Genomic DNA, 22,660 nt, shown 5'->3' with positions numbered 1-22,660 from the left:
TTCTCCTGTTTGATTTGTACTAAGTGCCTCGGTGAATGTGTATGCTCTGACTTCAACGTAGCTATTTCTGTAGCAGTTACAAGCGAATCACTCAGCTATTTCAATGCTAAATTCTATGCTAATTCCATTGTCAAGGAGTGCCTCTGCGGATGTGTATGCCTTAACTTAGCTATTTCAATGCTAAATTCTATGCTAATTCCTTTTAACAATGGGTGCCTCTGCGGATGTGTATGCTTTAACTTTTAACATAGCTATTTCTGTGACCAGTCACAAGCTAATCATTCAGCCATTTCAATGCTAAATTTTATGCTAATTCCTTTGTCAAGGCTCTTTGTTCCTCTCACACAGCTTAAAAGCCGTGATCTGAACGTGGCTCTCTCACTCCAGCGCTGTCCTACCAGACAGTCTCGCCCCCTTCACCTGATGAAGGCCGCTTGTGTTGTGGCCGAAACGTCGTGAGAATATTATTGTGTTATTTTATTTTATCAATTTATTATTTTATTCTCATTCTATGTGACTTTACCGAAAGAACCAAAGAAGATGAATCATTGCAGTCACGAAAGCTTTAAATCGAAACATAGTGAATGCTTGGGGGCTTATTGGCTCTTGCTCCTGGTTAGAGATCTACCCAACCCACGGGCCCACAAAGTGTTCAACTTCACATTCTTGTCATTAAAGGCCTGTGACAAAGGTGCATCTATTGGGGCAACATCGTCTCTGGCTTACACATCTACCGGGTCTCCATTTGACTTTGTATTGTCTAGGAGCAAGTCCACCCACACCTCCACTTCCACAAACTGCTGGCAGTTGCCTCACTCTGACTCAGAATTCTCCTCCTGCTTCACGATGTGAAGGTCCCATTTTGGAGTTGAATCTTCATCTTCACATATTACCTTCACTTCTTCGCTCATCACTTCTTCACATTTCACCTTCACCTCTTCACATTTCACCTTTAAACCTTAAAAGTGTCCAAGCTGGTATTTTCTTCTGGTTCTTGTTTCAGGAGGGATGGGCTCATTGCGGCACTTTGACTTTCACAAGCTGATTTCAGACTCCGACTCCGCTCCTTGTGATGCTTTTGTGTTCTCTGGTGTACTTGAAGATTTGATGAATCTGCAAACGACTTCCCGCACAGAGTACACTTGAAGGGTTTCTCTCCTGTGTGTGTTCTCTGGTGTTTTACAAGAGCAGATGAACGTGCAAATGCCTTCACGCACACACTGCACTTGAAGGGTTTATCTCCCGTGTGTGTTCTATGGTGTACTTGAAGATGTGGTGACTGTGTAAACGCCATCCCGCACACAGTGCACATGAAGGGTTTCTCTCCCGTGTGTGTTCTCTGGTGTGTTACAAGATTACATGACTGTGTAAACGCCATCCCGCACATCGTGCATCTGAAGGGTTTCTCTCCTGTGTGTGTTCTCTGGTGTTTTTTAAGAGTAGATAAATCTGAAAATGCCTTCCCACACACACTGCACCTGAAGGGTTTCTCTCCCGTGTGTGTTCTCTGGTGTATTTTAAGAGCAGATGACTGTGAAAATGCCTTCCCACACACAGTGCACTTGAAGGGTTTCTCTCCCGTGTGTGTTCTCTGGTGGGTCTCAAGAACTGATGGCCATGCAAATGCCTTGTTACACACAATGCACCTGAAGGGTTTCTCTCCTGTGCGAGTTCTCTGGTGCTGTGTAAAATTTACAGTCCGATCCGTGCTGTATGCACGCTGGTCGCATTGTTGGCTTGTCGTACAGAGCTGTGCTGACTGCCTTTGCTCCATCAGACCAGCATCAGCTGCAGACAGAAAAAAAGAATATCCACACCATCTACACGTCAGTATCGAGGCACAGAGGAATGCAAATATACACAGTCACATATCACTTGCACGTCTTTACTTATTCATGATATAGTGAAAAAGTTTCAAAAATTCATCACACGGGCTGTTGTGGCACACAATGAGAGGGCAAATGGTTATAAACATGCCTGGAAGCCCTCGTATCTTCAAAATGAATGTTCACCCAAAACTCCGAGCACACAATTTCGGCTGTCTGGCTACAAATATGGAATATTTATAAAAAGCTAAATTCAGCTGACATAGCAAAGGGTGTTGATGAAGCATACACAACACGGCGGGGTGGGACCTCAAGGCCAGCACCCAGCGGCATGGTAAACAGTGGGGTGGGAGGGAAAAGCCCCTAGGCAGATAAGAGTTGACTCAAGTTGGAGGGAGCGAGGGGATTATCGATGAGTCAACGGCGAGGAACGCAGGCACAGAGACAATGGGAAGGGGGGGGATGACGCGACCCCCCCAACCCCCCCAACGGCCAGAGCGCTCAAAACGTCCGCAAACAGGATTCGATTGGATGCGCAGGGTGATGTCATGTCACCCGGGGGTTAAGGGGGGCTTTGGAGACATAAGGGGGCCGGAGGGGCGGATTGAATCAGAGTCCTTCTGGAGTGGCGGAGGAGACCAGCCGTCCTCAGCGTCCGTGCGACGCATGCAAGGTGGAGCTGGAAACGATCGGCCAGAAAAAGTCCCCGAGGCGTGCATCTTCCCCAGCCCCCATTGGGCAGCTGAAGAGGTGAATGGGTACGGGGAGGGGGGCCAATTCAGTCAGCTCGAGCTTGGGGGATAGACGCACTCTGCGACGGCCAGGTGACAGGAGGTTAGGCGCTGTCCGAAGGGTGCTGGCTGGAGGGGGCCATAAACGGGGGTCCCTATTCGGAAATAAATCTTAGCACAGACTGACGTTGTGACGCGTGGTGCATGTGTGCGTGTGAAGAGCGGTGGGACAGCGATCGGCGTACGACGGTGTGTGGGTGACTATAAATCAGTGTGGGTGTGTCGCGCGCGCATATTAAAATACCAACGGTTGCCCGCGCCGGCGCGTGTCTGTGTGTGCACCAACGGTGAGACACACGCGAGTGTCACTAGTGTCTGTGCACACCGCAGTGTTAATGGTGAGACACGCGCGAGTGGGTGGGTGGGGGGGGCATCAGCCCCCACCCATTAGACGTGCCCCCCCCCCCGCTCGTGGAGAGTGAGAGGGAGATCAGCCCCCACGTAATGGGGAGTGGGGGGGGGCATGAGCCCCCACAAACGCTGGGGATGAACAGATCCGACTTCAGCTGCATGTGTGTGTTGTGTTAACTTCCTGTTTCCATTCTTACAAAGAGTTCGAGAGGAAAACAAAAATAAACTATTGTTTTGATATAACCTCCGTGTTCAACAGAGTTGATAGACTTTACTGCAAACACAAACTTGACACTGTCACACACTGCCATGAGTAAACAGGTGGCGGTGTGACCAGAACCATGCCTGGCCACCTTCATCTGCTCTGCATTAATTCTTCCTCACTCCACCAAGTAATGAATCGTCTCTCTCTCCCCGTGGTGAAGATGTTCCCCTCCACACATTCAGAGTCAACAGCGGCACGCGCTTAGCGTCTTTGACCGATAGATACATTGACACACGTATTGTTGGTTCTTTCAGTAAAGTCAGGTAGATAGAAAATAAAAATAACAGATTAAATTTAATAAGATAAAGACCACTCGTGTTGCGATCGAAACGTCGTGGGTTTTTTGCTTCATTTTCAATTTTTTTTTATTTTATTGTCATTTTATTTTCTATCTACGTGACTTTACCGAAAGAACCAAGAATATTAATTCCTGCAGTCACCAAAGTTTTAAGTCAAAACATTCACACAAGTTGACAAAGCCTCACCTTGTGTTGTTGTGGGCAGGTCGCTTCTGATAACAAGAGCGGTATAGCAGCTCAAGCGGGCTTGGCCTGGTAACAAAAGAAAATAAAAACTGCGTGAATATTTACAATAAAACAAAGTTACAAAGTGGCGAGCCGGGTGAAGACAAATTAAACTTAAGCGAGATAATTAAAGCGAACGCAATCAGGTGAGGGCAGGAGGCAAAGCCCCGCGTGGCTAGGCCCCGCGTTGTAAAGTTCCAACCTGGACATCGATCCCCATGCTCGCTGCTACTCAACTGACATCCCTACGAGAGAGAGAGGCTCTACCTTGGTAAACAACAACAACCACCACCACGATGAGAATTTCTCACCTCGGATTTCAGTGCAAGCGCGGATTGGCAGCCTCCTGCTACCTCGCGACGTCACGCGGGAAAGCAGGTAACATGACGTCACTTCCAGGGTAAGAGACACGCCCCTCCCATAATAAGCGGCTCTGTAACTGAATAAATTATACTCTTTGGTTCTAATGGGTAAAGTCACGTAGGTAAAAAATAAAATAACAAAAATCACGACGTTTCGGCCACAACACAAGCGGCCTTCATCAGGTGAAGGGACGAGACTGTCTGGAGGACAGCGCACAGTACACGCACAGTACACACACACGGTACACACACACACACACGGTACACACACACAGTACACACACGTACGCACGGCACGCCCACACTCCTTCAGTCACGTGACTAAGGTTGACGCGCCGCCCCGTCTCCCGAGGTGACCTCTTGGCTCTCTCGTCTCTCCTCGACACGTAGATTTATTTCTTACTCTTACCTAGAAGCGTCATTGTATGTCTGTCTGTGTCTGTGGACGCAACTTGAAAGGAATTGTACTCACACCCTGTGGGGTTTACGTTTCAAATAAAGTGCCCAGATACCACGCGATAAGCCCCGTGGTGAGCCAGTGCTATTCCTATTTCCAATCCGTCAACGTGAAAGTAGTTAAATTAACAATTTATTACTAATCTCCATATATACCAAAGGCAAAGTTGTGAATGTGTGCGTCTGTTCAAAATGTTTAGTGTACTTCTCGACACGCACCAAACTGGAAATTTGCCATGTGGGTAATTTCCAGACTGTACACCGTGCAAACATAAAAATAGACTTTTGTATATTTTTTGGGGGGGGCGCGCAATAATGGATAAGCATGAAAACACCACGATACATAGGACTTACTTTGATTAGAGTCTTGGAATTGATTGTGTACATGTTGAAATTGTTAAATGAGCATTTTGAGCACACTATTTTAATAAATGTTCATGATTCTGAGAATATAAGTGTAATTCTGAGTATCATAATGACCACATTGGAATTGTCATCATGAATGGGGGGTACAATCATTTTTATAATAGGAATGCGGTTTTGAGCATGACTATTCATATTTCGGACTCATTTATGACAATAGATTCACGATTAAATTGCGATTTTGTTTTGCTCATCAATCAGGACACTGTTAATGATGCGCATGCCCATAAATTGTTTAAATTACTAGAACTGCAAGTTGTGTATACTCTCCAACCCCATTCCTCTACCTACCCATTCCCTTGACGAGCTCCGTGCCCACTTAAACCCATGACGATGGCGGTGACGATTCCACCTCTCGCTGTAACAATCAAAGCACCTCCAACTTCTGAATGCAAAGGTGCTGGTTGGTGCAACGCCAAAAAACATCGTCAACGCCGCTCCCAAGCCCGCCCTACGTCAGTTACATCGCTAGAATCAACAAAATAAAAAGTTCCACAGAGGAAACTAAAATGACATTACGCAATCCCCAAAGTGGCACGCGGTAGGCTACACGACTCGGAGAACAGCGTCAGACTTCAAGACTTGCATCGCCATCATCATCATTCTTCCTCTCCACAAGTCATCGCACGTCAATATTCAACAAGCTGCACACACGTGCAAGTAACCTCTAGACCCGCCACCTGCACAGTTAACGCGATCAGACCCGGGGGTCAAATTAAAATTGTGTCGTCTTTGGTGACGTATTACAATCGGTGTAATTTTAATGATGTACGTACAGCAACGGCTGTACGTACATCATTAACTGCATGCAACTGCTGTACGTACATCGAATTATATCATTGACAACGGGGTCCTTTTTGCGATATCTGCGTGCGGTCTTTTAATTATATATATACGTAGTCAGTTCATTAGTATGGGGTTCCTCTATAAGGAATTGTAATTGTAAAATGTATTACTTAATAATACGATTCCAGGCCACACTTAGCTTGTAGCAGTCAGAGCAGTTAAAATGACTGTACATGTGTAGGTATGAAATAAAATAAATTTAATTTAAATAAAATTAATTTTATTTATTAAAGCATTTCATTTAATTTAACGTAGGTATAAAATGAATGCAATTTAAATAAAATAAATTTAATTAATTTAAAATTTTTAAATAAAATAAATTTAATTTATTAAAAATGTAATTTAACGTAGGTATAAAATAAAATTAATTTAAATAAAGTAATGTAATATATTTTAAAAATTAAATTAAACGTAGGTATTAAATAAAATAAATGTAAAAAAAATATGATAATTTATCAAAAATTTCAATTTAATTTAACGTAGGTATGAAATAAAATAAATACAATTTAATTGATTACAATTTAAATAAAATTTAACGTAGGTATAAAATAAATTTAAATTAAATTATAAAACTCATTCATTTATAAAAAAAAATTACGTAGGTATAAAATACATTTTAATTAAATTAATTAAAATTTTAAATGAAATTTAACGTAGATATAAAATAAAATGTAATTAAATTAAATAATAAATACATTTTATTTTCTACCTCCGTGACTTTACCGAAAGCAAAGAGTGTGGACCCACGTGACATCAAGGCTGTCCTAGTCTAGGCAAGGGCTCAGGGTGTACCGGGCCTTTCACAACAACAGTCGCAGCAGCAGCAACAACGGTTCTCTTGAGAAAATGTTTTAAAAAAGAAAGTCAACGTAGCTTACCTTGACACTCGCGAACTTTAATGATTAAAATAATTAAAACAAAACTAAACACTCACACGCACATGGGCGCGCGGGGTTCAGCTTGCAGGGCATTATAAATGGTAGCGTCCTCCCGCGATCTGATTGGTCGCCGCGTGCCAAAGTGGGGAGGGGGGGGAAGGCCAGCGATCCGATTGGTCGAGAGGCAAACCTGGGAGCGTCTCCGGCGATGGTGCGCAGCGATTGGTCAACGGTTGTCCTATGCTAATTTTGGTATGCTAATTAGTTTTAATCTGTATGCTAATGTAGTTTATTTATCCATACTCATTAAGTTTAATGTTTATCCTAAATTAGTTACAAATTTATGCTCGTTTAGTTAACATTCTATGATAGTATCGTTATATTTTTTATGCTATAACAGCAGTGCATACTGGCTGTGGTGGTACCTGCTATGATTACAGCAGGCATACCGACTAGTGGTACCTGCTATAATTACATCAGGGCATACTGTGGTGGTACCTGCTATGATTACAGCAGGCATACTGCTTAAATGCTTTATCACGTGTCGTGAATGTGATAGTTTCATCCCAGAAATGGTGTCCTTGACCGGCCCAGAGCAGACATTTCACTTTGCCTTAGAACCTGAGGTGGCACAGCATTAGCAATTCCAAGTTCTTTATGTGACCAATAGCAACGAATAATGTGGCAAACATTTGAAATGAGTGGGTTATGACGTACTGTACTTCACTCTTATCGACCATTAACGTGAGTCTGTGTTACTGGCGTTGTGCTGCCTCGGCTGGTACCAACTTCTTCTTTGACCACGTGGACCATGCGGATGAATGGTCTACGCGGGTCGAGTGACCGATGGAGAAGACCTATGGGGGCACGCGGCGGGAGACTCTCAGGCGAAATCGTGGAAGTCGCGTGACAGAGGCCACGCGTGGAGGATAGATGCATGCTGGTGAGACGTCGTCTTCAGTTTAATTTAAGTTTCATGTGTCAGGTGCAGAGCCCTGTGAGCCGTGCGGCTCTTGACTCGGGTGCAACCGCAACAAAAGAAAAACGTGAACATATTCATGTTGTGGGTCACTGTTGACGATGTGGGTCCCTACTGACGAGGTGAGTGTCAATATTCATGTTGTGGGTCACTGTTGATGATATGGGTCCCGATTGATGATATGGGTCCGGATTAAAGAGATGAGCGTCGCTTTTGATGTGGGTCTCTATTGACGAGGCGAGCATCCCTGTTGACAATGTGGGTCCCTGATGACGATGTGGGTCCGTGTTAACGATGTTACCACTGAATTGGTCCTCGTCTAATAGCCTATATGTTCTACCATATGTAAAACCATACGACAATAAATGTTACAATACATAGCATGTATAGGAATTAAAATTCATGTCAACCACCACTCACCCTCCCCTCGACTCACTCCCACGCTCAGCCCTCCACTAGGGTACCCCCCCCCCCGCCCATACCGGTGGCAGAGGGCCTTGTTGGACCCAAGACATCTCTCCTTCTTTCCACAGAGCTACAAGACAATCAGAGTCTAGTCGTCCTACACATCATCAGCAAGACGGATGAGGTGAGCTACGTCTGGCTGTGTGTGGCGCCGAGCGTGAAGATTTTCTTCTCTTCTGCAGCGTGCGTCCACGTCAACTTTCACCATCAAGCGCGCCCAGACTCCTCCACGGCTCCGCTGCCTCTCCTGCCCTCGTGCTCCTGCTTCCGCTCCGTCCGATCGCCCCCCTCTCCTCCTGCCCCTTGCCGTCTCTCTTCACACGCGCACTCCGACCTCCCTCGCCTTCCATGTCAGGAGGTACGCCCGAGATCACTCGTCCTGCCTGCACCAGCGACTCACGCATCGTCTGACCGCGTCTCCGTTCATGCAGGTAAGGGCACCATCATGGCGTAGCGGTTAGCGGCGCTGCGCCATTCTCGCTCACGTCCAATACCAGCGACAATTAGGGGCCGTCCGTGAATGACGTCACGCACCTAGAGGGGGGGGGGGGGCGGGGTCAGACGTTTGTGACGATGTGTGACAAGGGGGGGGGGGGTTTGAGAAAAGTGACGTCACATCAAATTGCGCAACTTTAAATAAATATAAACGCGTTCTACTTAAATAAACTTTGTAATGTTTTCTACCTACATCAGAGTGCAGCGCCACATTTACAACGCACTACAATGACAACAATAGTTTAAAGCGATTTGAAGCATGTTTTATTTTTGGGGGGGGAGGGGGGCAGAACTTTGTGACGTCATAATTGAGGGGGAGGGGTCTGACTTTGTGTGACGTCGTGTGACGATGGGGGGGGTCAAAAATCCTCTAAAATCACGTGACGTCATTTAAGGTCGGCCCCTTACCTGAAGCAGTCCTGAGCGTCACTTAGGTGGACTCAGCCATAATTAAGGTGGTGAGGTGGGTGGGGGTGCTAACATCAGAATTTGAGAGACGAGCGGCCAGCCGTGGTTCTGTCCACACCAGCCCCTGGTGTTGTTCCATCGCGACCCTCACCGGTGCTCGCTAACAGCACACGCCCAGTGGGAGTCGATGAGTCCGTGGGTTTCTGTGCGAGTCCGTGGGTCCATTGTGCGTCTGTGGATGCGTCAGTCTACATTGGGGAGCCTTTGTCTTTGCAGTTTGGGGACTTGTGCAGCACTAGTGTGTAGTAGTGTATAGTGTAGTGTATAGTGTAGTAGTGTACTGTGTAGTAGTGTAGTGTATAGTAGTGTAGTGTATAGTGTGTAGTGTATAGTAGTGTATAGTGTAGTGTATAATAGTGTATTGCATAGTAGTGTATAGTGTAGTGTATAGTGTAGTGTATAGTAGTGTATAGTGGTGTATAGTGTAGTGTATAGTAGTGTAGTGTATAGTAGTGTATAATAGTGTAGTGTATAGTAGTGTATAGTGTAGTATATAGTGTAGTGTATAGTGTAGTGTATAGTAGTGTATAGTAGTGTATAGTGTAGTGTATAGTAGCGTAGTGTATAGTGTAGTGTATAAAAGTGTATAGTGTAGTGTATAGTAGTGTAGTGTATAGTAGTGTATAGTGTAGTGTATAGTGTAGTGTATAATAGTGTATAGTGCAGTGTATAGTTTAGTATAGTGTAGTGTATAGTGTAGTCTATAGTAGTGTATAGTGTAGTGTATAGTGTAGTGTATAGTTTACTATACTAGTTATCACGTGACTAGTGTAGCTAGCCAGGTGGTGACCACACTCGTGCGTGCATCTCCACCCGTCCGTGTTTGCAAGTAAGCGCTCGTGTGTGTATGTGCACCCGCGTGTTTGTTCGTGTCTGTATGTATGCACACTGTTGCACATGGTTCGCTCGTGTGGGTTCGTAGTGGAACGCACTGCTCATGAAAACGTTGCCTCGTTACGCGGTAAATGATGCGGCACGACAGGAGGGAACTGCAGGGATGAGGCTCTCCAGTCTTGGTGCTGTGAATGAAAACAGCGCCAGGGTGGAGCGTCCCATCCCTACAGCTCGTAGCTGTGACGGAGCGAGAGTGATCAGCGGACAGCCACCATGGTTGCCAGGTAAGGGGAGACTTCACCCGGAACTCTCCTCCACACGTGTTCCCCTTGAACATTGTCGCAATAAACGTACGATCAGGAATATTTAAAATATCCGACCTTTGTTGTTCCGCAAGAATATTAACGCTCAAACTCGTATCGAACTCTTCATGAATTCACTTGGTCAAACAGTTCAGGTACTCGGCAAACCATTTCACCACCCGGTATGCAACAGTTAAACAATCTACTCCAAATCAACACCGAAATGTCAAATTATCATCCACCATTGACTTCCACATCGATGGAAGCCATTTGCCATGACGTCCAAGCCATTAAACACCGGAACAACGAACGTGCCATTCAAGTACATCTTGAAACCCATTATCTGAAGTAGTTTGTATTAAACAATACCTAAATAATAGAAACACGTTTACAATATTGAGCGAAGTTAAAGTCACGGACTTTTTCCAACTTTAGCTCAACAGGACCACAAAAGCTCAGATATGTGGTTCATAATAAATGAATAAATCTGATTGAAATCATCAACTGGCCAAACACTTTCTGATTTCAACATCACCTTATAAAAGAAAAACATTTTAAATATAAGCGCGCAACTTTATTTATCTGTGATGAGCGCTGCACTTTCCGTTGTTTTCATGCAGGGGGCGCTGCAAACCTACGCACCCCCTGCATGGACGACGGAGGCGCAGGGACAGACGTTCGATTACGTTGGAATCGATCTGCAGACGGCGGTCTTCTCGCACGGCCAGCTCCGTGTCGCCTTATCTCGATCCCGCAATCCCAAACAGGTGAAAGTCCGCATCGAACCGAACCCCCGGCAAGGCCATCTACTTAATGACGAGAGAAAATTCACATGAAATGTCCTTTTCAATGAAGTCTTCCACAAGCTTTTAATGAAGAAATAAAATCATCTAATTCAAAACAACACAATTCAAAGATGCTTCATTTCAAAACTTCAAAACGGAGCATGGGGTATTTGCGTGAATGCGTCCTTTGTGTGCAAATGTTGTGAATTTCCTGGCCTGAAGGCCGTCAATGTCTTGGACCCTTATTGGTGCACAGCGTCTCAACAACAGCAGTGGGGTTTGCTTCAACCGATGGTTACGAACATCCAGACGTGAATCAGCAAGGAGCATTTCTAGTCCTAGCTAGACAAAATCTACGTCACCACGTAAGACAAAACTACAATTCGTGTTGTAGAGAATGTACCTCCTCCTATACGTGTAACTTTCAAGTGGTATGCATTGTAACTCATGAATGATCCGAGTGTGCTACCTATTTCAAAGACAATGAGTTGCTCGAGATGCTTCGTGGATCACAAAAACACCGTTTGACCTGTATCACAAGAACAACGGGTCTCACCTGAGTTCTCTGTACAGGTTACTTCCAAACAGACACACACACTTTGTCCTAACATCACTTATTCAATATTTGACCCTTATCGATCAAATGTTACAAGTATGCACAAAACCAGACAAGTATTCATTCTAAATTATTGACAGGCATATTGACAAAATTGGATTACTGCAATGAAATATACTGCATCACGTTACATCATATTAACAAGAAGCTTTTAAAAAAAAGTTGCAGTCTGCTTCACAGTGAATGTAAAACATACTATTGTGTCATTCAAAATGAGTAGGCCATTGCATGCTGGCGTCTGAGTGAAAATGTAGCAAATTCTAAACATTACCTACAAACTACACAACTGAGATGACACATCAATCATCGCCCCCTACTGATAGGCTCTTGTCCACATGCAGGCCGGTGCAGGGCCACCACCTTGTGCCACACAGGGGCAGCTGCTACTTGGGGATGCTCTTTGAGTGTTTCAGACGAGGTACGACACAAAACTCCGAGTTGCTGAGGCGATTAAGCAAGCACCGTGTAAAATAAATTATTATGATAACATAGTGAATGCTTGGGAGCTTATTGGCTCTTGCTCCTGGTTAGAGATCTACCCAACCCACGGGCCCACAAAGTGTTCAACTTCACATTCTTGTCATTAAAGGCCTGTGACAAAGGTGTATCTATTGTAGCAACATCGTCTCTGGCTTACACATCTACCAGGTCTCCACTTGACTTTGTATTGTCTAGGAGCAAGTCCACCCACACCTCCACTTCCACAAACTGCTGGGAGTTGCCTCACTCTGCCTCACAGTCAGAATTCTCCTCCTGCTTCACGATGTGAAGGTCCCATTTTGGAGTTGGATCTTCATCTTCACATTTTACCTTCACTTCTTCGCTCATCACTTCTTCACATTTCACCTCGATACCTTTAAAAGTGTCCAAGCTGGGATTTTCGTCCGGTTCTTGTTTCATGAGGGATGGGCTCATTGCGGCACTTTGACTTTCACAAGCTGATTTCAGACTCCGACTCCGCTCCTTGTGGATCTTCCGATGCTTTTGTGTTCTCTGGTGTCTTCGAAGATTTGATGAATCTGCAAACGGCTTCCTGCACAGAGTACACCTGAAGGGTTTCTCTCCCGTGTGTGTTCTCTGGTGTTTTACAAGAGAAGATGACCGTGCAAACGCCTTCACGCACACACTGCACTTGAAGGGTTTCTCTCCCGTGTGTGTTCTCTGGTGTTTTTTAAGAGCAGATGACTGTGAAAATGCCTTCCCACAAACACTGCACTTGAAGGGTTTCTCTCCCGTGTGTGTTCTCTGGTGTAATACGAGATCAGATGACCGTGAAAATGCCTTCACGCACACACTGCACTTGAAGGGTTTCTCTCCCGTGTGTGTTCTCTGGTGTGTTACAAGATTACTTGACTGTGTAAACGCCATCCTGCACATCGTGCACCTGAAGGGTTTCTCTCCCGTGTGTGTTCTCTGGTGTTTTACAAGATCAGATGAATCTGAAAATGCCTTCCCACACACCCTGCACTTGAAGGGTTTCTCTCCCGTGTGTGCTCTCTGGTGTGTTTTAAGAGCAAATGAATCTGAAAATGTCTTCCCACACACACTGCACTTGAAAGGTTTCTCTCCCGTGTGTGTTCTCTGGTGTTTTTTAAGAGCAGATGACTGTGAAAATGCCTTCCCACACACAATGCACTTGAAGGGTTTCTCTCCTGTGTGTGTTCTCTGGTGGGTCTCAAGAACTGATGGCCATGCAAATGCCTTGTCACACACAGTGCACTTGAAGGGTTTCCCTCCTGTGCGAGTTCTCTGGTGCTGTGTCAAATTTCCAGTCCGATCCGTGCTGTATGCACGCTGGTCGCATTGTTGACTTGTCGTACCGAGCTGCTGTGCTGAGTGCCTTTGCTCCATCAGACCAGCGTCAGCTGCAGACAGAAAATAAGAATATCCACATCATCTACACGTCAGTATCGAGGCACAGAGGAATGCATATATACAGTCACATGTGACTTACACGTCTATACTTATTCATATATTCATGATGTAGTGAAAAAGTTTCCCAAATTCATCACAGGGCTGTTATGGCACACAATGAGAGGGCAAATGGTCATAAACATGCCTGGAAGCCCACGTATCTGCAAAATGAATGTTCACCCAAAACTCTGAGTACACAATTTCAGCTGTCTGGCCACAAAAGGAATATTTATGAGAGCTAAATTCAGCTGACATAGCAAAGGGTGTTGAAAACAATACTATTTGTGTTGTGCAGAAATTCATAAATTAACGTTCAATCGCAACTTAGAGGTGTGAATCCAGGCTCAGATGTCCTTAAATGCTGGGATGAACAGTTCCGACTTCAGCTGCATGTGTGTGCTGTGTTCACCTCCTGTTTCCATTCTTATAAAGAGTTCCAGAGGAAAACAAAAGTAAACTATTGTTATGATATAACCTCCGTGTTCAACAGAGTTAATAGACTTTACTGCAAACACAAACTGTACACTGTCACTGGGTAAACAGGCGGTGGCGTGTCTAGAATCATGCCTGGCCACCTTCATCTGCTTGGAATGAATGCTTCCTCACTCCACCAAGTAATTGAGGATCAACGAACATAGCCGAGGCTAACTGGAGTTTGCGTGTCTCTCGCCGTGGTGAGATGTTAACTACCTCACCTGGTATACAGGAAGTCGTGGGTTCGATCCCGACCCTGACGCCTGCTTATATTTGGAGTTTGCGCGTCACTCCGTTTAGCGTCTTTGACCGATAGACATTGACACACGTATTCTTGTTGATTTCGGTAAAGTTACGTAAATAGAAAATAAGAATAACAGATAATACAATTACATTAAATAAAGACCACTTGTGTTGCGATCAAAACGTGAGTTTTTTTGCTTTATTTACAATTTATTTTATTTATTTTTATTTTATTTTCTATCTACGTGACTTTACCGAAAGAACCAAGAATATTAATTCCTGCAGTCACCAAAGCTTTAAGTCAAAACATTCACACACGTTGACAAAGCCTCACCTTATGTTGTTGTGGGCAGCTCGCTTCTGATAACAAGAGCGGTATAGCAGCTCAAGCGGGCTTGGCCTGCTAACAAAAGAAAATAAAAACTGCGTGAATATTTACAATAAAACAAAGTTACAAAGTGGCGAGCTGGGTGAAGACAAATTAAACTTAAACGAGATAATTAAAGTGAATGCAATCAGGCGAGGTCAGGAGGCAATGCCCCGCGTGGCTAGGCCCCGCGTTGTAAAGTTCCAACCTGGACATCGATTCCCATGCTCGCTGCTACTCAACTGACATCCCTACGAGAGAGAGAGGCTCTACCTTGGTAAACAACAACAACCACCACCACCGCGACCACCACCACCACAACCACCACCACAACGATGAGAATTTCTCACCTCGGATTTCAGTGCAAGCGCGCACACGGCAGCTTCCTGTTGCCTCGCGACAGCAGGTAGTATGACGTCACTTCCCTCCCACAAGCGGCTCTGTAACTGAATAAATTATGTTAATGTTACCGGACCATACGTCGAGGGATGGGGGCGTGGGCGCTGAACCCGTCGCAATATTATCGCGACGGCTTTAACGGACACATTATGTTAATGAGCCACCAATCACTAGACGTAGCTTTGCCCAAATAAGGATTGCCACTGGAACGATATCGGCAGTGACCCTGGCGGAGGTGACGTCACGCTCAAGAGCGCGGTGGACAGGGGAGGGGTGAATACCTTGGTGACATGACGTCACTAGCGAGGTACACCTCCACCTGGCGTTTCACGCCGATGAGGTAATGCAGAGTGGTGACGTCACAGAGTTGGAGTTTAAGTTGATTTAGATTCATTTTCCATTGCTCCCTCCCTTGGGTGTGTGAGCTCAGCAACAACGTGGACATTATTGTGTGTACACTGTGTGTGTGTACACTGTGTGTGTGTACACTCTGTGTGTGTACACTATGTGTATACACTGTCACTGTGTGTCGCTGTGTGTCACTGTGTGTCACTGTGTGCGTGTCACTGTGTGTCACTGTGTGTGTGTCACTATGTGTCACTGTGTGTGTGTCACTATGTCACTGTGTGTCACTGTGTGTGTGTCACTGTCACTGTGTGTACACTGTGTGTATACACTGTGTGTACCCTGTGTGTGTTCACTGTGTATACACTATGTACACCGTGTGTACACTGTGTGTGTGTACACTGTGTATACCCTGTGTGTGTGTACACTGTGTATACCCTGTGTGTGTACACTGTGTGTGTGTACACTGTGTATACACTGTGTATACACTGTGTGTGTGTACACTGTGTGTGTGTACACTGTGTGTGTACAGTGTATGTGTACACTGTGTGTACACTGTGTATAAACTCTGTGCCACTGCGTGTGTGTACACTGTGTGTGTGTATATATACACTGTGTGTGTACCCTGTGTGTGTACCCTGTGTGTATACACTGTATGTACACTGTGTGTACACTGTGTGTGTACACTGTGTATACCCTGTGTGTGTACAGTGTATACACTGTGTGTGTACACTGTGTATGTGTGTACACTATGTATATACACTGTGTGTGTACACTGTGTGTGTACACTGTGTGTGTGTGTGTACACTATGTGTATACACTGTGTGTGTACACTGTGTGTGTGTACACTGTGTGTATAAACTGTGTGTCCACTGTGTGTGTACACTGTGAATACACTGTGTGTGTACATTGTGTGTGTACACTGTGTGTGTACACTGTGTGTGTGTACACTGTGTGTGTGTACACTGTGTGTGTACATTGTGTGTACATTGTGTGTACACTGTGTCGCTGTGTGTGTCGCTGTGTGTGTCACTGTGTCACTGTGTGTGTCACTGTGCCTGGCACAAGCGTCGTGGTGACGTCACCACCACTTAGTTGCGAATGGCGATTGTTGTTGTGTCACTGTGCGTCTGTCACTGTGTGTGTGTCAGTGTGTGTACACTGTGTGTACACTGTGTGTGTATGTGTACACTATGTGCATACACTGTGTGTGTACACTGTGTGTGTACACTGTGTGTGTGTACACTATGTGTATACACTGTGTGTGTACACTGTGTGTACAGTGTGTGTGTGTAAACTGTGTATACACTGTGTGTGTACACTGTGTGTGTGTACACTGTGTACATTGTGTGTGTACAGTTTGTGTATACTGTGTGTGCACAGTGTGTGTGTACACTGTGTGTATACACTGTGTGTGTACAGTGTGTGTGTACACTGTTTGTGTGTACACTGTGTGTACACTGTTTGTGTATGTACACTGTGTGTGTACACTGTGTCTACACTGTGTGTACACTGTGTATATACTGTGTGTGTGTACACTGTGTGTGTGTACACTGTGTGTATACACTGTGTGTACACTGTGTATAAACTGTGTGTGTGTATACACTGTGTGTGTGTACACTGTTTGTGTCCACATTGAACCGAACCCCCGGCAAGGCGATCTACTTAATGACGAGAGAAAATTCACACGAAATGTCCCTTTCAATGAAGTCTTCCAGATGTAAATTGATACAAGCTTTTAATGAAGAAATAAAATCATCTAATTCAAAACACAACACAATTTAAAGATGTTTCATTTTAAAACTTCAAAACGGACATGGGGTACTTGTGTGAATGCGTCCTTCGTGTGCAAATGTTGTAACTTTCCTGGCCTGAAGGCCGTCAATGTGTTGGACCCTTATTGGTGCACAGCGTCTCAACAACAGCAGTGGGGTTTGCTTCAAGCGATAGGTAACGAACATCCAGACGTCAATCAGCAAGGAGCATTCATAGTCTTAGACAAAATCTACGTCAACACGTAAGACAAAACTACAATTCGTGTTGTAGAGAATGTACCTCCTCCTATACGTGTAACTTTTAAGTGGTATGCCTTGTAACTGATGAATGGTCCGAGCGTGCTCCCTATTTCAAAGACGATGAGTTGCTCCAGAGGCAGACGCTTCGTGAAACACAAAAGTACCCTTTGACCTGTATCACAAGAACAACGGGTCTCACCTGAGTTCTCTGTACAGGTTACTTCCAAACACACACACACTTTGTCCTAACATCACTTATTCAATGTGTGACCCTCAGACAAAATGTTACATGCACGCGCACAATCAGACAAGTATTCATTCTAAATTATTGACCGGCATATTAACAAAATTGAATTACTGCAGCGAAATTGACTGCATCACGTTACATCGTATTAACAATAAGTTATTTTACAAATACGCACCGTCTGCTTAACAGTGTATGTACAACGTACTATTGTTGCGTCATTCAAAACGAATAGGCCATTGCATGCTGGCGTCTGGGTCAAAATGTAGCAAATTCTAAATACGCTACAAATAATAGATGACGGCGTTTCGATGGCAACACAAGCAATCGTCATCAGGTGGGACAAGCACAGCAGCAAGAAGAAGAAACTGCTGGAGTAGGCGCCTACTACTTCAGCAGTTTCTCTTGCTGTGGTTGTCCCACCTGATGACGATTGCTTGTGTTGTGATCTAAACGCCGTGACCTGTTATGTTTCTACCCACGTGGTGACTTTACCGAAATAACTCAAGAGTTTGGATTCCTGCAGTCACGAAAGCTTCGAATCAAGATTGCCTACAAACTACATAACTGAGATGACGCATCAATCATCGCCCCCTACTGACAGGCTCTTGGTCACATGCAGGACGGTGCAGGGCCACCACCTTGTGCCACACAGGGGCAGCTGCTACTTGGGGATGCTCTTCGAGTGTTTCAGACGAGGTACGACACAAAACTGTGAGTTGCCGAGGCGGTTAAGCAAGCACCGTGTAAATGCAATTATTATAACATAGAGAATTTCGATTTAAAGCTTTCGTGACTGCAATGATTCATCTTCTTTGGTTCTTTCGGTAAAGTCACGTAGAATGATAATAAAATAATAAATTGATAAAATAAAATAACACAATAATATTCTCACGACGTTTCGGCCACAACACAAGCGGCCTTCATCAGGTGAAGGGGGCGAGACTGTCTGGTAGGACAGCGCTGGAGTGAAAGAGCCACGTTCAGATATGGCCTTTAAGCTGTGTGAGAGGAACAAAGCGCCTTGACAAAGGAATTAGCATATCATTTAGCATTGAAATGGCTGAATGATTAACTTGTGACTGGTCACAGAAATAGCTATGTTAAAAGTTAAAGCATACACACCCGCAGAGGCACCCATTGTTAAAGGAATTAGCATAGAATTTAGCATTGAAATAGCTAAGTTAAGGCATACACATCCGCAGAGGCACCCCTTGACAATGGAATTAGCATACAATTTAGCATTGAGATAGCTGAGTGATTAGCTTGTACCTGCTGCAGAAATAGAGCTTGTACCTGCTGTAGAAATAGCTACGTTAAAGTCAGAGCATACACATTCACCGAGGCCCTTAGTACAAATCAAACAGGAGAATTTAGCATTGAAATAACTAGGCGAATCCAGCATTGAAACAACTGATTGATTAGCTAGTGACTGGTCACAGAAATGACTACACATCTGAGCTATTCACAGTACTATATAGTGAACCAATAAAAACTAAAATATAAATTACCTTCATGTTCATATTCTTAGTTTTTTCGGTAAAGTCACGTTGAAGAGAAACAACAAAATAACAAAATATATATAAAACAATAAAAAATTCTCACGACGTTTCGACCATAACTCAAACGGTCATCATCAGGTGTGTCGGTTTGCATAAATTTATTTTGAAAACGGCATATCTATTTATTTATTTATATAAAAAAATAACGTTTGCGTCACGCGCAACGATTGGCAGTTTGCCAGGACTAGTCCATCTATTTTTTTAAAAGAGGAGGGGGGAGACGAAATTTGTTTTTATGTATGCTGTCTGAAAGCCACTGTAAGCGTGAACAATCAATCAAGAACTGAAATGATTTATCAAATCTTTCCAATGATTGCTAAGATAGAATCCATCTTCTCGGTTGAAATTGTCTCTGTGCTTGTATATGTGGATAGCCTCATGAACGAATCTCTCATGGAAGCCAGATGGCTTACAAAGAACCTCCGTCTTGGAAAAGTCAATGGCATGTGAGCCTACTGAATTAGAACAATGATCTGCTACGGCCGAGGTGTTGGTCCTACCGTGTTTAAGGTCTGCTTTATGTTCACGAATGCGGTCCGAGATATGGCGTTTGGTTTCTCCAATGTAACTACTACCACAGAGGCAACTTAGTTTGTAGACACCAGGGTATTGTATGTCCGGAATCACATCTTTTACAGACGGAACCAGATCACGGATTTTATGTAATGTGTTGAAACGGACCTGGATCTTGTGTTTATTCAAGATTTTGGAGATCTTTTTTGTGATCCCAGCAATGTAGGGTAAAGTGATGGTTTTGAAAGGCTCCTCAAGAGGGTTTTTCTTCATGGTTTGAGTGATAGCTTTGCGGATTGTATAGTCGGAGTAACCATTAGCCCTAAGAGCTTGGTGTACGTGCTTGAGTTCACTGCTTATGTGTTCCTGGTCGGATATGCATTGGGCTCTATGATACAGAGTCTTGATGAGAGAATTCTTCTGTGATGGATGGTGGTGGGAATCCGGTTTCAGATAAGCATCCGTATGGGTAGCTTTCCTGTAGACAGAGTGGCTCATTGAACCATCAGGTCTCTTTTTAATTAGGACATCCAAAAAAGGTATCTTGCCATCTATTTCGACTTCCATGGTAAATCTGATGGCTGGGTGTATGGAATTGATGTGGTCGAAGAATTGGTCTAGAGCAGGCCGGCCATGTGGCCAGATGACAAAAGTGTCATCCACGTACCTCTTCCATAAGGTTGGCAGTCTGGATGGCGTCAGTCTCAAATTTCTCCATGAAAATGTTAGCTATAACTGGAGAAAGGGGGGAGCCCATTGGGGTGCCCTCAGTTTGTTTGTAGAAAGTTCCATTCCAAGTGAAGTATGTATTGGTTAAACAGTGTCTCACCAGGGGGGGTACCTCAGTGTTTAGTCCTTGATGAACCAAGTCTTCAATGATTGCAATGGTGTCAGGTACAGGAACCTTGGTGAATAAGGAAACTACATCAAAACTGACAAGCAGGTCGTCTGGGGACAGGGAAATACCCTTGATTGTTGATACCAGGTGAGTAGAATTTTGTACCGCAGAGGTAGTTTTTCCAGTGAAAGGACGCAGGATTTCAGACAAAAAACGAGCTAGTTTGTAGGTGGGGGAGCTGATAGTAGAGACTATGGGACGAAGAGGTGTATCAACTTTATGTATTTTTGGTAAGCCGTATAATCTTGGTGGCCTGGCAGCAGAAGGTTTCAACGAAAACTGTTTAGATTGATCAATTAATGCGGTTGAATCAGAAATTATTTTGTTGGTTTGTGTGACGAGGCTGTTGGTGGGATCTCTTTTTATTTTTGTATAACTACCATCGTCGAGTAATTCTTTAATTTTGTTGTTGTATTCTATTTTATCCATGATAACAGTAGCGTTGCCTTTGTCAGCTGAGAGAACTACAATATCATTCCTCTTTTTTAATTTATATGATTCAAAACGCTCATCTTTGCTGAGGTTGCTAGCTGGCATCTTAGCGTTTTTGAGGGTTGCAGCGATTTCAGATCTTGCTACGTCTGCAGCGATGTGACCCAGGCCCCTGAGAGCAACGTCTACTTGGGCAATTATATCATTAACTGGTATGTGTTTAGGTGTGACTGCAAAGTTTAGACCTTTAGCTAAAACGGATTTCAGACCATCGGAAATAGAACTGTTACTGCGATTAATTACGACTTTATTAACGTCTAACTTTTTGGTGTATGGGTCCGGTCTTTTGTTGAAGAGGAGGTTAAATTTGGAAATCAGGTTTTCCTTACATTTGGTCGACATAGTAGCAGCTGAAGAGGCAGTCATATTGTCTACATGTTCCCAATCCGATGTGGACATTATTGCCGTCAATGATAAGTGTGATTTGTAGAGTGTCTTGTCTAACTGATCTAGTTCTGTGCGTATAAGTCTGATTTTTTCTGAGATAAGAGCTAAGCTAGTTTTGAAAAGAATTCGTTTCGCATTAGAAGAAGTTACAGTAGCAGAGGTGAGTGTAAATGCGATTGGTATTACCCCAGAGTCGCGGCATCTCTTCAGGAAGGTGAGAGACTCGATCAGCTGAGCTTTCTTATCCCGGAGTTTGTTGAACGATCTTAAAGTTATGTGAAAACCCTCCCCGTAGAGGCGATTAAATTTTGATTTAAAGCTTTCGTGACTGCAGTAATTCATATTCTTAGTTTTTTCGGTAAAGTCACGTTGAAGAGAAACAACAAAATAACAAAATATATATAAAACAATAAAAAATTCTCACGACGTTTCGACCATAACTCAAACGGTCATCATCAGGTGTGTCGGTTTGCATAAATTTATTTTGAAAACGGCATATTTATTTATTTATTTATATAAAAAAATAACGTTTGCGTCACGCGCAACGATTGGCAGTTTGCCAGGACTAGTCCATCTATTTTTGAAAAGAGACTTATACGCACAGAACTAGATCAGTTAGACAAGACACTCTACAAATCACACTTATCATTGACGGCAATAATGTCCACATCGGATTGGGAACATGTAGACAATATGACTGCCTCTTCAGCTGCTACTATGTCGACCAAATGTAAGGAAAACCTGATTTCCAAATTTAACCTCCTCTTCAACAAAAGACCGGACCCATACACCAAAAAGTTAGACGTTAATAAAGTCGTAATTAATCGCAGTAACAGTTCTATTTCCGATGGTCTGAAATCCGTTTTAGCTAAAGGTCTAAACTTTGCAGTCACACCTAAACACATACCAGTTAATGATATAATTGCCCAAGTAGACGTTGCTCTCAGGGGCCTGGGTCACATCGCTGCAGACGTAGCAAGATCTGAAATCGCTGCAACCCTCAAAAACGCTAAGATGCCAGCTAGCAACCTCAGCAAAGATGAGCGTTTTGAATCATATAAATTAAAAAAGAGGAATGATATTGTAGTTCTCTCAGCTGACAAAGGCAACGCTACTGTTATCATGGATAAAATAGAATACA

At 44.0% G+C, this 22,660-nt stretch overlaps 1 long non-coding RNA gene across 1 annotated transcript; it reads right to left on the bottom strand.

The window, feature by feature from the left end:
* Window positions 1-6,718: 6,718 nt before the first annotated feature.
* On the bottom strand, window positions 6,719-10,106 carry LOC142922437 (uncharacterized). Its single transcript, XR_012940057.1, has 2 exons — window positions 9,221-10,106; window positions 6,719-8,700 (listed from the first exon to the last, which is right to left on the bottom strand). It is a non-coding gene; the product is annotated as an uncharacterized LOC142922437 (long non-coding RNA).
* Between the last annotated feature and the right edge of the window lie 12,554 nt (window positions 10,107-22,660).

The sequence above is a fragment of the Petromyzon marinus genome, unplaced genomic scaffold (assembly GCF_048934315.1).
Source record: "Petromyzon marinus isolate PM22_M1 ecotype Great Lakes invasive population unplaced genomic scaffold, UKy_Petmar_22M1.pri1.0 PM_G_Scaffold_95, whole genome shotgun sequence".
NCBI lineage: Eukaryota > Metazoa > Chordata > Hyperoartia > Petromyzontiformes > Petromyzontidae > Petromyzon > Petromyzon marinus.
This window is presented reverse-complemented; position numbering and strand designations above follow the sequence as displayed.